The sequence below is a fragment of the Nycticebus coucang genome, chromosome 16 (genome assembly GCF_027406575.1).
Source record: "Nycticebus coucang isolate mNycCou1 chromosome 16, mNycCou1.pri, whole genome shotgun sequence".
Classification (NCBI taxonomy): Eukaryota; Metazoa; Chordata; class Mammalia; order Primates; family Lorisidae; genus Nycticebus; species Nycticebus coucang.
In genome coordinates this window covers 63,911,294-63,926,184 of record NC_069795.1, presented here as the reverse complement: position 1 = coordinate 63,926,184, position 14,891 = coordinate 63,911,294, and the positions used below count along the sequence as shown (strand labels likewise).

Here is a 14,891-nt window from a genome sequence, read left to right as displayed (position 1 = left end):
ATTTCTAGAGGCCCCAATCTGTACTTTTATGTGATGCTGTTTGTTATAGTTTTCTGTTTGGATATGTATTTTTTCTTTTAGAGTCTAGTGACTAAATTGTGAATTTCTTAAAGACAATTTCCTGAGATAGAATAGATGCTCAATAAATATGCATCTGTAAATTAATACATTTACAGTTACCCACATACACACCCACTTATATATTAGATGAGGGACATTAATATTTTTTCAAGTCTTTGCATGTTCTTCAAGTGCTTATGAACCTTTTTAAATTTTCTTATGAACATATTCTTGTGATTCTGGGGGCCTTCATCACTTGGAAGAACATTTTCTAATCTGTCTGTGTGCTTTGTGGTGAGCATCACTTTGTGCATTGGACTCCAGTGTGCTGTCAGTTACTAATTACTTGGTTAAACCACAGAGAAAGTGTTATGAATCCTTACTTTTGTTTGTACAATACCTGCTTGGTGGCTTTGTTATGTACATGTTAAAAAATATATATATAGGTTGTGTCAGTTAAGTGGAAAAATCGTACTTTCAACAAACAAGATTTTGTACTTTCAAACAAGAATCGTACTTTCATCAAACAAGATTCAGCCAGTGTGTGGCATAAAGTTGGGAGGCCATAAATGTTCGTGGAATGCATGAACAAATCAGCCATTGTTGCAAACTGTTTTGAGGATGAGGTATGAGATTTTTTAAAAGAAAAAAAAAAAAACAACGAAATGAAATGCTCGGTATCACACAGCAGGGTAAGAGAAAATCTGCCCCTCTTACAACGCATACTTCTGTGTTTCCAGACTGTTACACAAGCTCGCTGAGAAGGGCTGTATATGTCTGATTTCTCAACTTCACCCTGCAGTAGACTTTTGCAATCGGAGGCTAGAGACCTCTTTTGTAAATATTGTTTGCCCAGTGACTGCGTTGGCACCAGGGAGGCCCTAGCAGATAAAGTGGAGGAGCATATGGCTTCCATCTGAATACAAATTGGTGGACATAACGTGGTAATTCAGCTGAGATGTCCTCTATATTGTAAACTGAAAGAGTATGATTAGAGGTATTTATAAACGGCGTCTGAGTTCCCCACACCCTCCCCACCCCTTTTGCACTGTAGTTTTACCGGCCTGAATCATAGCCATCCAGCGTCCCAGTCTCACTGCGTTATTTGTGAAAATGGCCAGCGTGAGGAATTATTAATTAAAGCTAACAAATCACCCTGACGAGCTGTGCCCTGGCATGGCTGAAGGTTGATTGGCGAAAGTGTTCTCCTTTGGAGAAAAGACTTTTTGTGCTCGTGACGCAGTCAGGGACGGATTATTGAATATGCAAGTTAGAAGAAAAATCACAGGACAAGCAAATTGAGTATTTACTGGCAAATAATTGCTCTCTTAAGCTGTGGCTCTCTTCCTAAATTCTTAGCATTCCCGAGGGTTAGAAAGAAACACAGAAAAATGCATCGGTACAGAGTACATTTCAAAAAAATTACCTAGACTGATGTTTCAGACGTGCAGGTAAGTGTGATTGTGTGTGCATGGAAAGTGAAAGAACAAGGGAAAGCCAGAGGGAGATAAGAAGCATAACTGTTAGCCTGGTGAGGGTTTTTAAAACAACTTGTTTATTGGAATACTGCTCAGTATGTTTTTAAGTTGCGAATTTAGTTTCAATGCTACATTGATTGTGAAAGTTAGAGAGGTGAGAATGAGAGAGGGTTTTCTCAAAGTTGTCTGTTGTTATCAGCAATAGAATATGTAACGGTTTGTCCCCCAAACAGTGAAAAGTTGTGCTCAGATATTTGTGGATATGTGTATAAAATTATCACTTGATTTAAAGATCTTTAGTTATTTTCAACATTGTTAATTATGATGCATCTTAATAGTGTCCCAAATACATTTGGGTACGACTGTTGTATTTATTTTTAAAAGTAAAACTTGTTTTACATTAGAACCGAGCTAATTCTTGTTGATTCTTGTTAATTCCTAAAGGGCCATTATTGTTGTGGAATACTTAAACTTTGGACTTCTCTAATAACCAAAGTGTCTTTATTGTCAATTGTGTGGTCTTTTTATCTGTAATGTCGATCATACTACTGAGTTTTGTGGATATTGTAACACAGGAAAGACTAGCTGAGAGGCTTTTTCAGAAATAAATTTAAATATGTAGAAATATGATAAGTTTGGAAATGAAGGCTGATTCTATACATAAAATATAGACATTAAGAAACAGAGATACTCTTACAAGTACAGCTAGATTATATGAACAGCATTATCAAAATGATAATATCCACTGGGGATGAATTGCATACTATGAGAAAACCTGGGAATGTACTTTCAACAACAACAAACTGTTTCTAAAATGGAATAATTGGCTGATAAAATAGCATTTTAAGGTTGCGGTAACTATGAAAAACATGGATTTAAAACAAAGGCATAATCATAATTTAGACTAAATTAGCTAATTAATAAATGCAAAATGCTTTAACAATAAAACATGATAGTTATGATAATAGGAATAATAATAAAAATGGAAAATCTGGAAAACACAAAAATTAAAACAAATGACTCACAGGTTTTAGAGAATAGAATTTTATAATACAAGTATGTAGCATTTATATTTTTATCTTCTAATTTTTTCCTTGTACTATGAAATATTGTAAAGGACATAGGAATTTCCCTTGTACTATGAAACATTGTAAAGGACATAGGAATTTCCCTATGTCCTATTTTATTAAAAGTATAATATGTAGAATAAAGCTCATAAGAAAGTTTAGAAAATACATTTTTAAAAGGTCTAAATTCCCACTGGATCACATTCTGTCCTCAGATTTCAAGAGGCAACCTCCTTAAAGTTTCTTATGACTAATTGAGGGCAAAATTTGGTCCATTATTTTGAAATAGCAAAGGGGGCATTTAAAGCATATGTTCAGAGACTAAACCATCTGCCTTCTTTATTATGAATACCACAAAATTATGAGAAGTTGGAAAGGCTCAAAAATTGAACCAGAGTTCTATGAAAAATTTTAAAAATACAGCACTCTGATTAAAAAAATAGTTTCACAGCTGCTTACTTTGCTAAGTATTTTGTTAGTCTTCTGTGGGAAAATAATATCGTTTCACATTTTTGATGTGTGGGAGAATGAATGGCAAAGTGTAGTTGAGTGACAGGAACCTGTGGCAAATTAATGGTAATCCTTTCTCTCTGATTTAAACCACTAACTCAAAATACCTTGTGGAGTTTTGGACTTATCATTAATGAAATGTTATAAAATGGTGACTGTTGGAATAAAAAGGAAGTCCAGCTGCTGGCTTCTGGACTATGTACAGATGAGTTGCAAGAGACATGCAAAGACCAAACTGAGAGCGCTTCTGTAATCCAACTGTGATGTAATCAAAGTATGAATCAGCGATTGGTTGCCCATGTTGGGGGAAGGCAACACAATAATTTTAAAAGTGAAAACTGGCATTATTCCCAGATGGTATCTCCTTTGGTATCTGCAGGACTATGAAATTTAGCAATTAGAACAAAAATCATATTTAGGTCTCAAACAGCAATATTTCACCCCAGGTGGTTATATAAGGACAAATCAAGACAAGTTTGATTGGTAAGATGTCCAGGGCTCAGAGTTCTTGTATCTTATCGGCATTTTACTAGAATCAGACTGAGACTGGCTGGATCATTATCTGAGAAAAATACAGGAAGAGCAGATCGAACTCTGCTGAACTAAGTTTTCACTGTTTAAATGACTTATCACTTTTGTTGCTTCACAAAAATTATTCAACTAAGAGAAAATAATAATGGAAGCAAAGGACTGAAGTGTTTGGTTTGAAGAGTCAAAGTAAAAAATGTGTGTGTGTCTACCATATATATCTAATTTTATAAAAGAAAAAAAATGTTTTCAGAATTGCACTCATTAGTAGACTGATTAAGCCAAGGACTTTTTGTGTGGGTATAGTCTAAAGACAGACCACAAAGATTTTGAAACAGCTACTTTAACTTTCAGAACTTAAGGATGCCAGTCAGACAGAATTAATGATCTGCTGCTGAAAATACCTATGTCCAATTTCACTTGTATTATCGCATAATAGAACTTTAATTTTTAATTCTCTAAATTGTAGTACTACAAATAATCTAATGAATATATCAGCCAGAAGAATATGAAATTTCCCTATTATTTTAGGAGGCTAGTTTTTACTTTTATTTGGGATTTGTGTGATATAAATACCAAATACACCCATAACACATTTTTACATTACACCTTGTTCTGATAAGGGAATTAAAATTTTAACAAAATTAACAGATAACCTAACAAAACGCATGCATTAGAAGTGTGAGAGATAAAATAATAAAGCTAAGGAACACAAACTATGTTCATTAAAATGATACACATTTGTTTTTAAACTTTCTTGCAGCCAAGTTGAAGAGAATAGCATCTTATGCAATTTAAAACATTTATTAGAATAATAAATAATTTCCATTAGTTGTCACTAAAACTCTTAAAAAAAATGAGAGACTCTGAGCTTTCGAGAAGTTAGTACTAAGCAACTTCCATTGAAAATAATTATAGGCTGCAGAGACCTAAAGGGTCAGGTCAGAAACAGAAGCAGCACCTTCCCTGAGACATGGATGTGAAAGTAGACTAGAGTAATCCCTTTTTAATCCTAGGGCATAAGTTTCTGGGGCCGGAGGGTGGGGATAGAGGGGGAGGAGGGTGGGGAGGGCAAAAAAGACACAATTAGTACACAAATGTTAGCAAGCCAAAATCTTGTGGAAAATAGGGAGTTAGGGGACTCCTAAAAATTATTTCATATAAATAAATACATGTCAAACTGAAGAACTAGAAGGCATCCATTTTTATTATAACCATTAAAGTACACTATCAAATCAAACTTTTAATCGTTTCTTCCCTAAATTTTTCATAAAACTTTGCTATATGGTTGCCATTCTCCTTTCACATTTACTTGAAGCAAATTGTCAGTCTTCTTGAAGTTTTAAAAAGAACCCTTTCTGGCTTAAAATTGAATATTTCTTGCTCTTCTGTACAGGCTAATTCATTGCCTTAGTAAACTGCCTAATCTTTTCATATGTAATTTTGACGGTTAAGTCACATTTAATATGCTAGTTTTCTCTTCATATGGAAAAGGTGATGCATAAATATTTGCCTTCATGTGTTTTGGCATTCTAATCTATAGTAAGTAGTCCGAGGACCACCTATATCAGGATTACCCAGGGTGCTTGTTAAAATGGAGATTCCTAAACCCCATTCCAGAATTTCTAAATCATGTACTCAGTCCTACTATGAAACTAATTTATAGCTTCCATATGAAAGCTATAACCCAATTATAACCTAAGACTATAAAGAAGGGGGAAAAGGAGGGGAAGGAGGGTAATTGGTGGGACCACACATATGGTGCATCTTATAATGATACATGTGAAACTTACTAAATGTAGAATATAAATGTCTTAACACAATAACTAAGAAAATGCCAGGAAGTCTATGTTAACCAGCGTAATGAAAATATGTCAAATGGTATATAAAACCAGTGTATGGTGCCCCATGACAGCTATGACTTAATAAAAAAAAAAAAAAAAGAAGAAGAAGTAGCTCTGAGGATGGAGCCTAGGGATCTGCAGTTTAGGACACTACCCAGGTGAATTGCACACTGTAAAGTGTAAAAAATCACTGTTTTAAACTTGTAACTTCAGAATTTCTAGTGTATGAGCATAAATTCATAGGATTTCCCTACCGCAATTGGTGAGGGTTTATTATACTGTATTAACGGTAGCTAAAACATTAGTGCATGTTCAGTAATAAGTGATGATTGCCTCCCAATCTGGAAAGATCTAGCTTAGGAAAGTACTCTGAATTTGTTTGAACCTTTAAGCCATATCTCACTATTTTAGAAAATATTCTTTAATTTTTAAGCTTTCACTTATTAAGAACTTCTATAAGCTAAGCATATGTTGGGTTTGGTTACTAAAGATACAAAGATAAATAGAAGAGAGTCCCTTCTTGGAAAAAAAAACAACCTTATAACTAGAATAATTATATTATAACTAGGATATTATCAATATGATGATTATTATGAATTGCCACACAATCTCCTCTTTCAGCAAAATTTAACGTTCTATATTGGATTATATCACTGTGAATATACTATTTGTTGATAGCAATGTTATATAGTAGGACCCTACTATAATTTGGAAGCTGCAAAACATGAGAAACTCCCAAAGGGGCCTCCTCTTTGCCTCAGTGAAAGACTCTGTCTCCCAAAGCTGGGATGGGAGATCTCATGGGGTCCTCTTGATTCCATTTTGTCATCGTCAATTAGTGATTTATCACCAGCATCCTTTCTGAGAGGGGGAAAGAAATGTCTGAGTGAGTGAGTGCACTAGACAATCTGAGAATTTGCCCGTCACTTACCCCACCCCTCTGGTGGCTCAGCTGTCCTGTAAAAGATACTGGAGCTTAACGGGCAACAGCCTCCCCAGGTGGCAGATAAGGCGTAGTATGATGGGGCCCAAAATTCTTCTCAGCTGGAACTCTCATCCACGTACAGGGAAATTAGGTATTGACAGGCTAGGAAGAACTCATGGCACATGAAGGAATTAATTGGGTAGCTAGTCCAAGGAACAAGGTGAGAGCTTGCAATTTCACTGGTGATTTATGTTTTCCTAGAAAAGTTTTATTTCTAGACACTCTCCCCCTTTATTTCCCCAACAACGTAAAAAAATATTACGGGAAATTCTATATTGTCTTTTTTCTTTCTTTCCCTTCTTTTCAACATATACTTGTTGAGAATTTAGTACCACACCCTCTGCTAGACATTGGCACTAACTACTTAGGGATATAGTGGTGAATAAAATAAAATTTCTGCTTCGTGAAGTTTATGTTACAGCGGGGAAAGAAAGAAATAAAATTACAAAATATAAAATATAAATGAATGTAATTATAAAAATAATATGTTTTTTGAAACATTACCCACCGTGTTCTTTATGACTTCTAATTATACTAATGTGATTTCATTATATATATATATATATATATATGTGCATTACATATATATATATTCCTTGATGCAATTTGTAAAGTCCTCTAGAAAACAGACCAGTAAATTCAGGACACCCTTGTTGTGGGAAACTCCTTTCCATGGGCACCTGCACATATTTTGTAAAGGGAGAAATGAATTATCTGCAAGGACCCAGAATGTACATAGTCAGCCATAAAATCATTCTTTTTCATCTTTTTTTGCTTGTTCTACTGTATGTGTGTTTTGGGGCTTTTCCTTATTGAAGTGAATGGGAGGCACTCGGGATGCTTAGAGGTCTAAGGTAGATAAGATACAGGATCCATCTTCAAGGGATTTAACATAAAGTAGAGAAGACTAATAATCAACAATGGTACATGGCCTTGATAAGGTTCTCTGGAGGACAGTGTAAGGAGTACTATCCTTACTTTATTCTAGAAAAGGTCAAGAGAGTATAGCAGTGTTTGCCAGATTTTTTTTATCTCGGCACACTTGAACCTATAGTTAAACTTCTGCAGAACACTTAAATTATGTTGATCAAAAAAAAAAAAAGAGTAAAAAAAGAATGTACTTACTGTGCTTTGAACTTATATTGAAAACAATTTAATTAATGATCTTTAAACATTTCTGAGGCACACCTAGGATCTTCTCACAGCACACCAGTGAAAATCAATGGAGTAGAGTAACAGGAATAGCTTCCCAGAGGGGGTCTTATTTTAACTAAGACTAGCAACCTAGTAGTAAAGCAAAACAAAAAAAAAATTTTTTTAAGTAAAGTTCCATATTTCTCCTTGATCACCTAAATAATATGTGCCCATGGTGAAAATATTTTGGACAAATAGAAGAAGTTTTTTTTTTTTTTTTTTTTTAAAGGAAACCATCTGTTAACTCACACTTAGAGAAACCATTGTTAACATTCATCAGATATTTTTTTTTTTGATCATGTATTATGTTCTAGGGTTATGCCAACCAGCCACAGCTTCTCTGAAGTGAGTATCTCAATTGGCAGACAGTGTGAATAGCAGAAACTCAAACTTTCTTTTTAACTGTCTTCAGATTTCAGCTTGCAGACTAAATGGGCCTACCCCTAGTGATACAGCTAAAACAGCACACAGGCGGTATTATCTGGAACAAACATCCTAGCACCGGTCATGAGCGTAGACCCGTTTAGTTCAAATCCTGTCTGTACCTCTTTTCTGTCTGTATTGCAGTGTACTTCTCTGTTAAATTGAATTATGAACAGTATTTACCTCATGTAGTATTTTGAGAAATGAATAAGATTATGTATGTAAAGTGCTAATCCCTACACTTGGCATACAGTAAAATATTCAATACATTTCATCTTTATTATGGTGATTTCTATTATTATTATCACTATTAAAATTATTTTCCTTATCAGGGAAACTTGTTGAAAATATATTGTGTACAGTACCTCTCCATTATCACTACTGATAAAACAACTCAAAACATTTTCGCAGCTGAGGGTGGGTCAGAGATATTTTCTCTGCAACACATATGAAGAATCTGAGTTTTATAGATGAAAATTATAATATGATTAACCCAGTAGATAAGTGACATTATGAAAGCCAAATTTCTGTTTCTAGGTTTTTATGTCTAAATGTGCCTTAAGTGCCCTTCTTGTTATTTCGTTTCAACAATTTGTAATTAACGAGGTTTGTTTCATTAAAAGAAACTTGTAAGTCCCAAATCCTAATTTTGTCAGGTAGTGCCACTTTTCTTCATGCCGTAAATGATGGAGAAGGTTTAGAAATACCTACAGAGGGCATCTTCTGGGAGAAGAGCTAATTGTCAGATCTGTAAATTAGCATAACAGCGAACAAAGATAACTATTCTAGCGGGTGCCACACAGCAGGTGCCTAAAGAATATTTACTGAATTGAGTTATATTTTATAAGAAAAAGTATATGAACATCAATCTGAATTTTATGTGAAAGAGGAAACAATTTTAAGAGAGTGAATGGAATAACACAATGGAATAGCAATAGAGTAAAAAATAAAAGTGATTGTTTGGAATCTTGACAACATATTATGTTAACTTTTAAAACTGTAGACTTTCTTCAGTACAAAAAGAACTACAGACAGTCCCTAATTAACAAATGAATGGTTCCACTATGACTTTTCAAACTCACTCTCAGTTTAAAGGGATATGACACTGTCCTAAGTCGAGGAAGATGTGTATATAGTAAAAAGAACCTATATTCGGCCATTGCAGAGTACACTGTATTGGTTATCACCTCTACAATTTACAAAATAATATGATCATGGACAAGTTATTTTTGTGTCTAAGTCTTCAAATGGAAAATGAACCAATAATATCCTTATGGCATGGTGTGTGTATAATCCCTAATAGAGTTCTTGGAACATAATAGGTACTTGATAAATTATATCTGTTAACAACAGAAATAACCACAACAGTAATAAGACATTAAAGCTCTGTGAATAATGGCCATAAGCTCATTATTATATATAATTTGTATATATTTTATATAAATGATAACACTGAAATTTCTTTGCTTAATGTTTGACACATAGTAGAAATTCTATGTGTAAATTCAATCTATTTGAATGTCTCATGAAAAGATTGCTTTAGTTATTCTAGTGAAATGCAAAAAAATCTGAAACTAAATCTTTTTAAAAATAACAATTAAAGCAAAGGCCACCTAAATATTTGTTACTGAAATGGTAAAATCATTTGGATTTAATGCAAATAAATAGCGGAAACCACACTTTACTTCAAATGGTAGAAAAAGAGAATTACCTCAGAAAACTCTGAGGTGACTCCTAATTTGCATAGTATTAATTGGAAGTATTTTAAAGATCAAAAGGCTATTATTGCTACTTGCAGTGGTAGCTACATATGGAAAATGGCTGCAGAAATTCACAAGACAAAAATAGTTCATTGCTAAATTCGAAATTCTGTTAATGTCACAAACAGTGGGATGTGAAACACAAATGAATTGTGATGACAGTTGAGTACCAAGCTGCTTATTTTTTTCCTTCAGAGCTGCCCTTATTTGGCTGTATATTTTCCTCAGTCCTGATTTAACCCATCAATATTTGTATTTTCTGCAGCTAGCACCACCTTAGAACATACCACTCAAGCACTTTATTCCCAATTTCTTCTCAATTCCTAGAGATTCTGCACTTACTGCCTTTCTTCCCACAGATACATATTCCTGAATCCTTCTTTACCTCCTACCTTGGAGTCAGAACCTCTGGTCTGACAGGTCTCTATATTGCTCTGTACTCTTCTGTTTCTTTTTCAGGTTTAAAGTGCCATCCCATTCTTCTTCATTTGCAGACTAGGACACATTTCTTCTCCATGTTGCTTTGACTTGGGGCACTTACTGTCATCCTGATAATTTGCATTTATTTTCTACTATAGTTCTTAAAAATCTGGGATTTTTTTTTAATGTCACTCTTATCCTTTATGATAGAAGATCTTTATGATCCTGGATTTGGGGAGCAAGAATTATTTTATGAGCCCACTAAAGCTCCCTTTTAAATGCAAAAATTCCGCATAACTATAAACTAGCTTGACCTTTGGGAAATGTCATTAAAAAATCTCTAAAGAGTACTGCTAAAATGACCAAATTATTTAGGCTTAATGGATTTTGTAGCATGGATACCAGGCCTACCTTACAGAGCAACAGTCAGGGCTAAAAATATTTTTACCTGGATTTTACTGCATGTGGTGATTTTGCTGCCATTTATTGAGTGACCTCTCTGTGCCAAGCATTTTACATTTAGTTCTTAAAACAATCTAGTGAAATAAGTGCTATTGTCTTCATATAATAGATGAGCAAATTTTGACCCAGAAGAGTTAAATGACTTGTCAAAGGGTAGAAATAGGATGTAAACCCAAGGTTCTAAGACTCTAAACATTATCCTTTCTTCATTACTAATACTTGGGCCTGGTCATATATTCATATTATTGGTAGTGGGAAAGAAGTTTGCAATATAATGTAATTGTGAACATAGCCAACTTCATGAAAGCAAGCCAAGTGATGATGAGATTTTATTGTGTTACCATGTTATATTAATTAGAAATATGAACCCAAGTTTGTTGATCCATTGGATGTCTGGAAAGAAAAAGAACACAAGGATAGGCAACTTCCTTTGGTCTCAGAGGGTATGTTATTATTAATTTTTAAGAAACGGGGGCTTAAAATGGGTAGTTCATATACCAGAGGTTTCTTGCTCTAAAGCCTCCTGTGATTTGCCCTATGCTTTTTCTCCCAAAACTAAAATCTGGTGATTGTTCTCAGTAAATATATCCTGTAGACCTTCTTCCTACCAAGTTTTCTGAAAAACTGTTATCATTATAATTACTTAGCACTTTCATAAAGTGAACACTTAAAAATATTTCAAATCCATTCGGCATCAAGCTATACATTTCTCTGATGAGGCATTAATACCACTTTCCTTCTCTATAGCACTTTGTACTTAACAGTTTGGAAAATACACACCCCCAAAATAGCACATTATCTTTCCTTCAGCGGCTTAAAATATAAATATATAATTTCTCTATTTTACAGTATTTTCCACATACAGTAAAGCAGTGGTGAGACTGGCCTTCAACAATCTTTATTTCTAGGACATGCAGTAGTGTTCAGACCACGTTTTCCTCTTAGCTCTAATGCAGTTGGACCATTGAGCTCATCAGTTTGCACACCAGACCCCAAGATGTTGCTTTGAACAAAGACGGGATATGGGGCAGACGAGGAGTTTCGTTTGTAACTTTGCCAGCACTCATTTACTTCATTTGCATCAGGCCCTTTGAAAGAAGTGCCTGAAATTTCCCTGGAATTTAGAGTTAAGTTTTAGATTAAAAAAAAAAAGGAAAGAAACTACAACAAAAACTCCAGAACCATCTTTCTTCAGATAGTCTATTGAGATAAAAACTTTATTATACGATGCTGGGCTTTTGGATTTCATGCCACAAATGCTTTCCTGGATGTGTGTCCTGTGTTCACCCACACTCTGATTTCGGTGAGTGTTTCTCTCTTCAAGTCTGGCACTCACCAATTTTGATGTATCTTTACTATTATTGATTACTGTAAATAAGTCTTATAGGTGTTTTTTACCTTTCAGTTTTTGAAGGTTCAAAACTTTTCAAAAAGTTTTATTGTTTATTTATCAAACGTCACTGTAAAAAAACGCTTCCCCAAATCCTGTGTTATAAAACAAATAAATACTGCCATATTTTACAAATTGGTATACCTTTGGCGATTTTCACCCTTTTAATCCCAAAGATCTTCAGTTTTTATTCTTCTCTTCAAAATAGTGAATCCTGGAAATCTAATGAAAATTCGTAGCTCCAAAAAAGCAAACTTTTAAAAAATTAAAGTTTGGTGACTTTGCATCTTTTGGTTAACCTGTGTGGCATTGAAGAACATTCTCCTTAGTAAAGTATCACAAGAATGGAAACACAAGTATCCAATGTACTCAATACTAATATAAAACAATAGAAAAACAATTGCATGCCCACACGAAGTAAAACACAATTAAATTCAAATGAGAGAGGGAGAGAAAGGAGAGGGGTGCTTGGTGGGGGTGGATTTGTAAACTCTCACCTAATAGGCACAATATAAGGTTATACAGCACACCCCCTGGGTGAAGGGCTTTGCCTGACAAATGCAAACAATGCAAATCTAATCATTTCTATCTTCATATTAATCTGAAATAAAAAGGAAATCTAAGTATTACATAGATAGTAAGAAAAAATACTTTCTTCAAAAATGTGGGAAAAAACTTCACATGTATTTGTCACATCTCTCTACCCCCTTGTGATTCGCTGACATGAGAAAGTATCTTTCCAATAGTGGGTATTGTTTGGTGAATTTAACATTTGCATGAATTGGTCATATTTATGAGAAATGCTAAAAACTTCTGATCTCTTTTTCTTATAGCTGTGCATGGCTCAATCTATTAAAAATATGTTTTGAATATATATTCAATATGGTTATGTTCCAAGTCATACTGTATTTAAAAGCAGTGTTTTGGACTGTTTTTCTCTGCTTGCATAACTCTACAAAGAAAGTGAAACTATTGGTGGCTTTTACATGTAATCTTAGCACTTTGGGAGGCTGAAGTGGGAAGATTGTATGAGGCCAGGAATTCAAGACCATTCTGCACAAGAACAAGACCCTGTCTCTATAAAAAACAGAAACATTAGCCAGGTGTGGTGATATGTGCCTATAGTCCCAGCCATTGGGAGGCTGAGGCAGGAGGATAATGTTAGCCCAGGAGTTTGAGGTTGCGGTGAGCTATGAAGACACCACTGCAGTCTAGCTAGCCCAGGTGACAGAGCAATACCCTATCTCAAAAAAAAAAAAGAAAAAGAGAGAGAGAAAGGAAAGAAGGAGGGGAGGGAGGAAGGAAGGAAGAAAGGAAGGAAGGGAGGAAGAGAGGAAGGAAGGAAAACCCAAACAAAACCTTCCTTGTAAAAAGGAATAAGATGAAGCTTGCAACCACTGTTTTGAAAATGGTTTGAACAGTGACCAAAAAACAATTTTTCAAACACTGTTGTAGCCATTTCAAGCTATGGAATAGACAGTGCATGGGAAAAATCAATAAAGGGAAAAGATCTCTATATGTCACAAATGAAAACTAAAAATACCATTAAGACCAATTCTCTCTTCATGCGTTGGTTTATCACTGCATTCCACTCAAAGGTGTTGAAAAATATCAGCCAACCTCCGCTAGCACGGTGTCCAGACAAGCAAGTCTGTAAATAATTAAAAGAATAAACTAGAGTAGAAAAAAAGGGAATGGGGAAGGGAAGGAGATTAAGCACTTAAAATGTTGAGTGTACCAAAACCAGAAAACTCAGGGAGGGAAAGAACTTGTTCTTCAAAAGAAGATACTTTCCACCCTTCACCAATAACACAGAACTGATAATGGATGATAACAGAAGCCCTTGGGGTAGGTGGGTGGGAGGAACACTGTCTTCACAAAGGCTTCAGTGGGTGTTCAATTGTCCAGGGTGATCTGATCAGCATGTCCTTGTTTCTAGAATTGAGTAAACCAAATCAGGATGGACTACCCTCAGTTTAATAGTTAACTTTTAGAACAAGGGGCAGGGAGATGCTTTTATGCCATAGGCCCAGCATTCATTCCAATCTCATTACTAAAGTCTGTTCTGAGAGTATTTACAGCTTTCCGGAGCGTCTGACTTTGGCTGAATCCTGAAGATGGAAATATAGCTTAATGACCTCTTTGTCCTGGAGTCTCCCTTAATACAGGTGAATCTTTGTGATAAATCATGCTCTAGAATCCAAAGTATTATTATTGTCATCATTATTACTATTATTATTATTTGTTGTTTCTTATGTTGGTAGTTATCTCTCCGTTTTCCTACTCTTGAAATAAGTGAAAGTTTTGAGAATATGCGGAGTTGCTTTCTCTGAGTTTCTCTGAGAAAGTTTGTCTTCTTCCAAGTTAGAAATTTGAGATATTGTGAAATATAGTTGGATGGGCAAGTCCAGTCCTGCTTTTAAAGCCCAGAGATAGAAAAGATTCTAGAAACAATCCTTTATTTGACAGAGGGACAGAACAAAGGGAGGGAATGAAATGTATCTGTTGGCTGATTCAATATTGAGCTCTGTGTTATTTGGCTGGCAGTCTTTATCCCGGCCTCTGCTTCCTCAGATCCCTCATCACACTCTTCCCCAGTGCCAGAGAGAATCTCTCTAACTCTTAGCATCTCCTTCATCTTTTCAAATTAGAAGAGTAACCATGGGCTAGGATTTAGCAAACCTAATGAAAGGTCATTAGATTATAAACAAAGATCAAGGGAAAATAACGAGGAAATTAAGGGCAAATTCATGGTAAGCACGGAGTTCAT

General features: G+C 34.9%; 1 protein-coding gene across 6 annotated transcripts in view; it reads left to right on the top strand.

Annotated features, from left to right (window-relative positions):
• Positions 1–14,891, top strand: part of ZBTB20 (zinc finger and BTB domain containing 20) — an 838,943-nt gene that overhangs the window by 389,746 nt on the left and 434,306 nt on the right. Inside the window, exon 1 of one of the 6 annotated variants that reach the window (XM_053565348.1) lies at positions 1,031–1,057. The exons of 3 other annotated variants lie outside the window; for them this stretch is intronic. The gene's annotated coding sequence lies outside the window, so the exon portion shown is untranslated. Of the gene's footprint in view, positions 1–1,030; positions 1,058–1,109; positions 1,512–13,985; positions 14,290–14,891 lie in introns of those variants that run through there. 2 more of the 6 variants (XM_053565345.1, XM_053565347.1) reach the window with 2 other exon arrangements.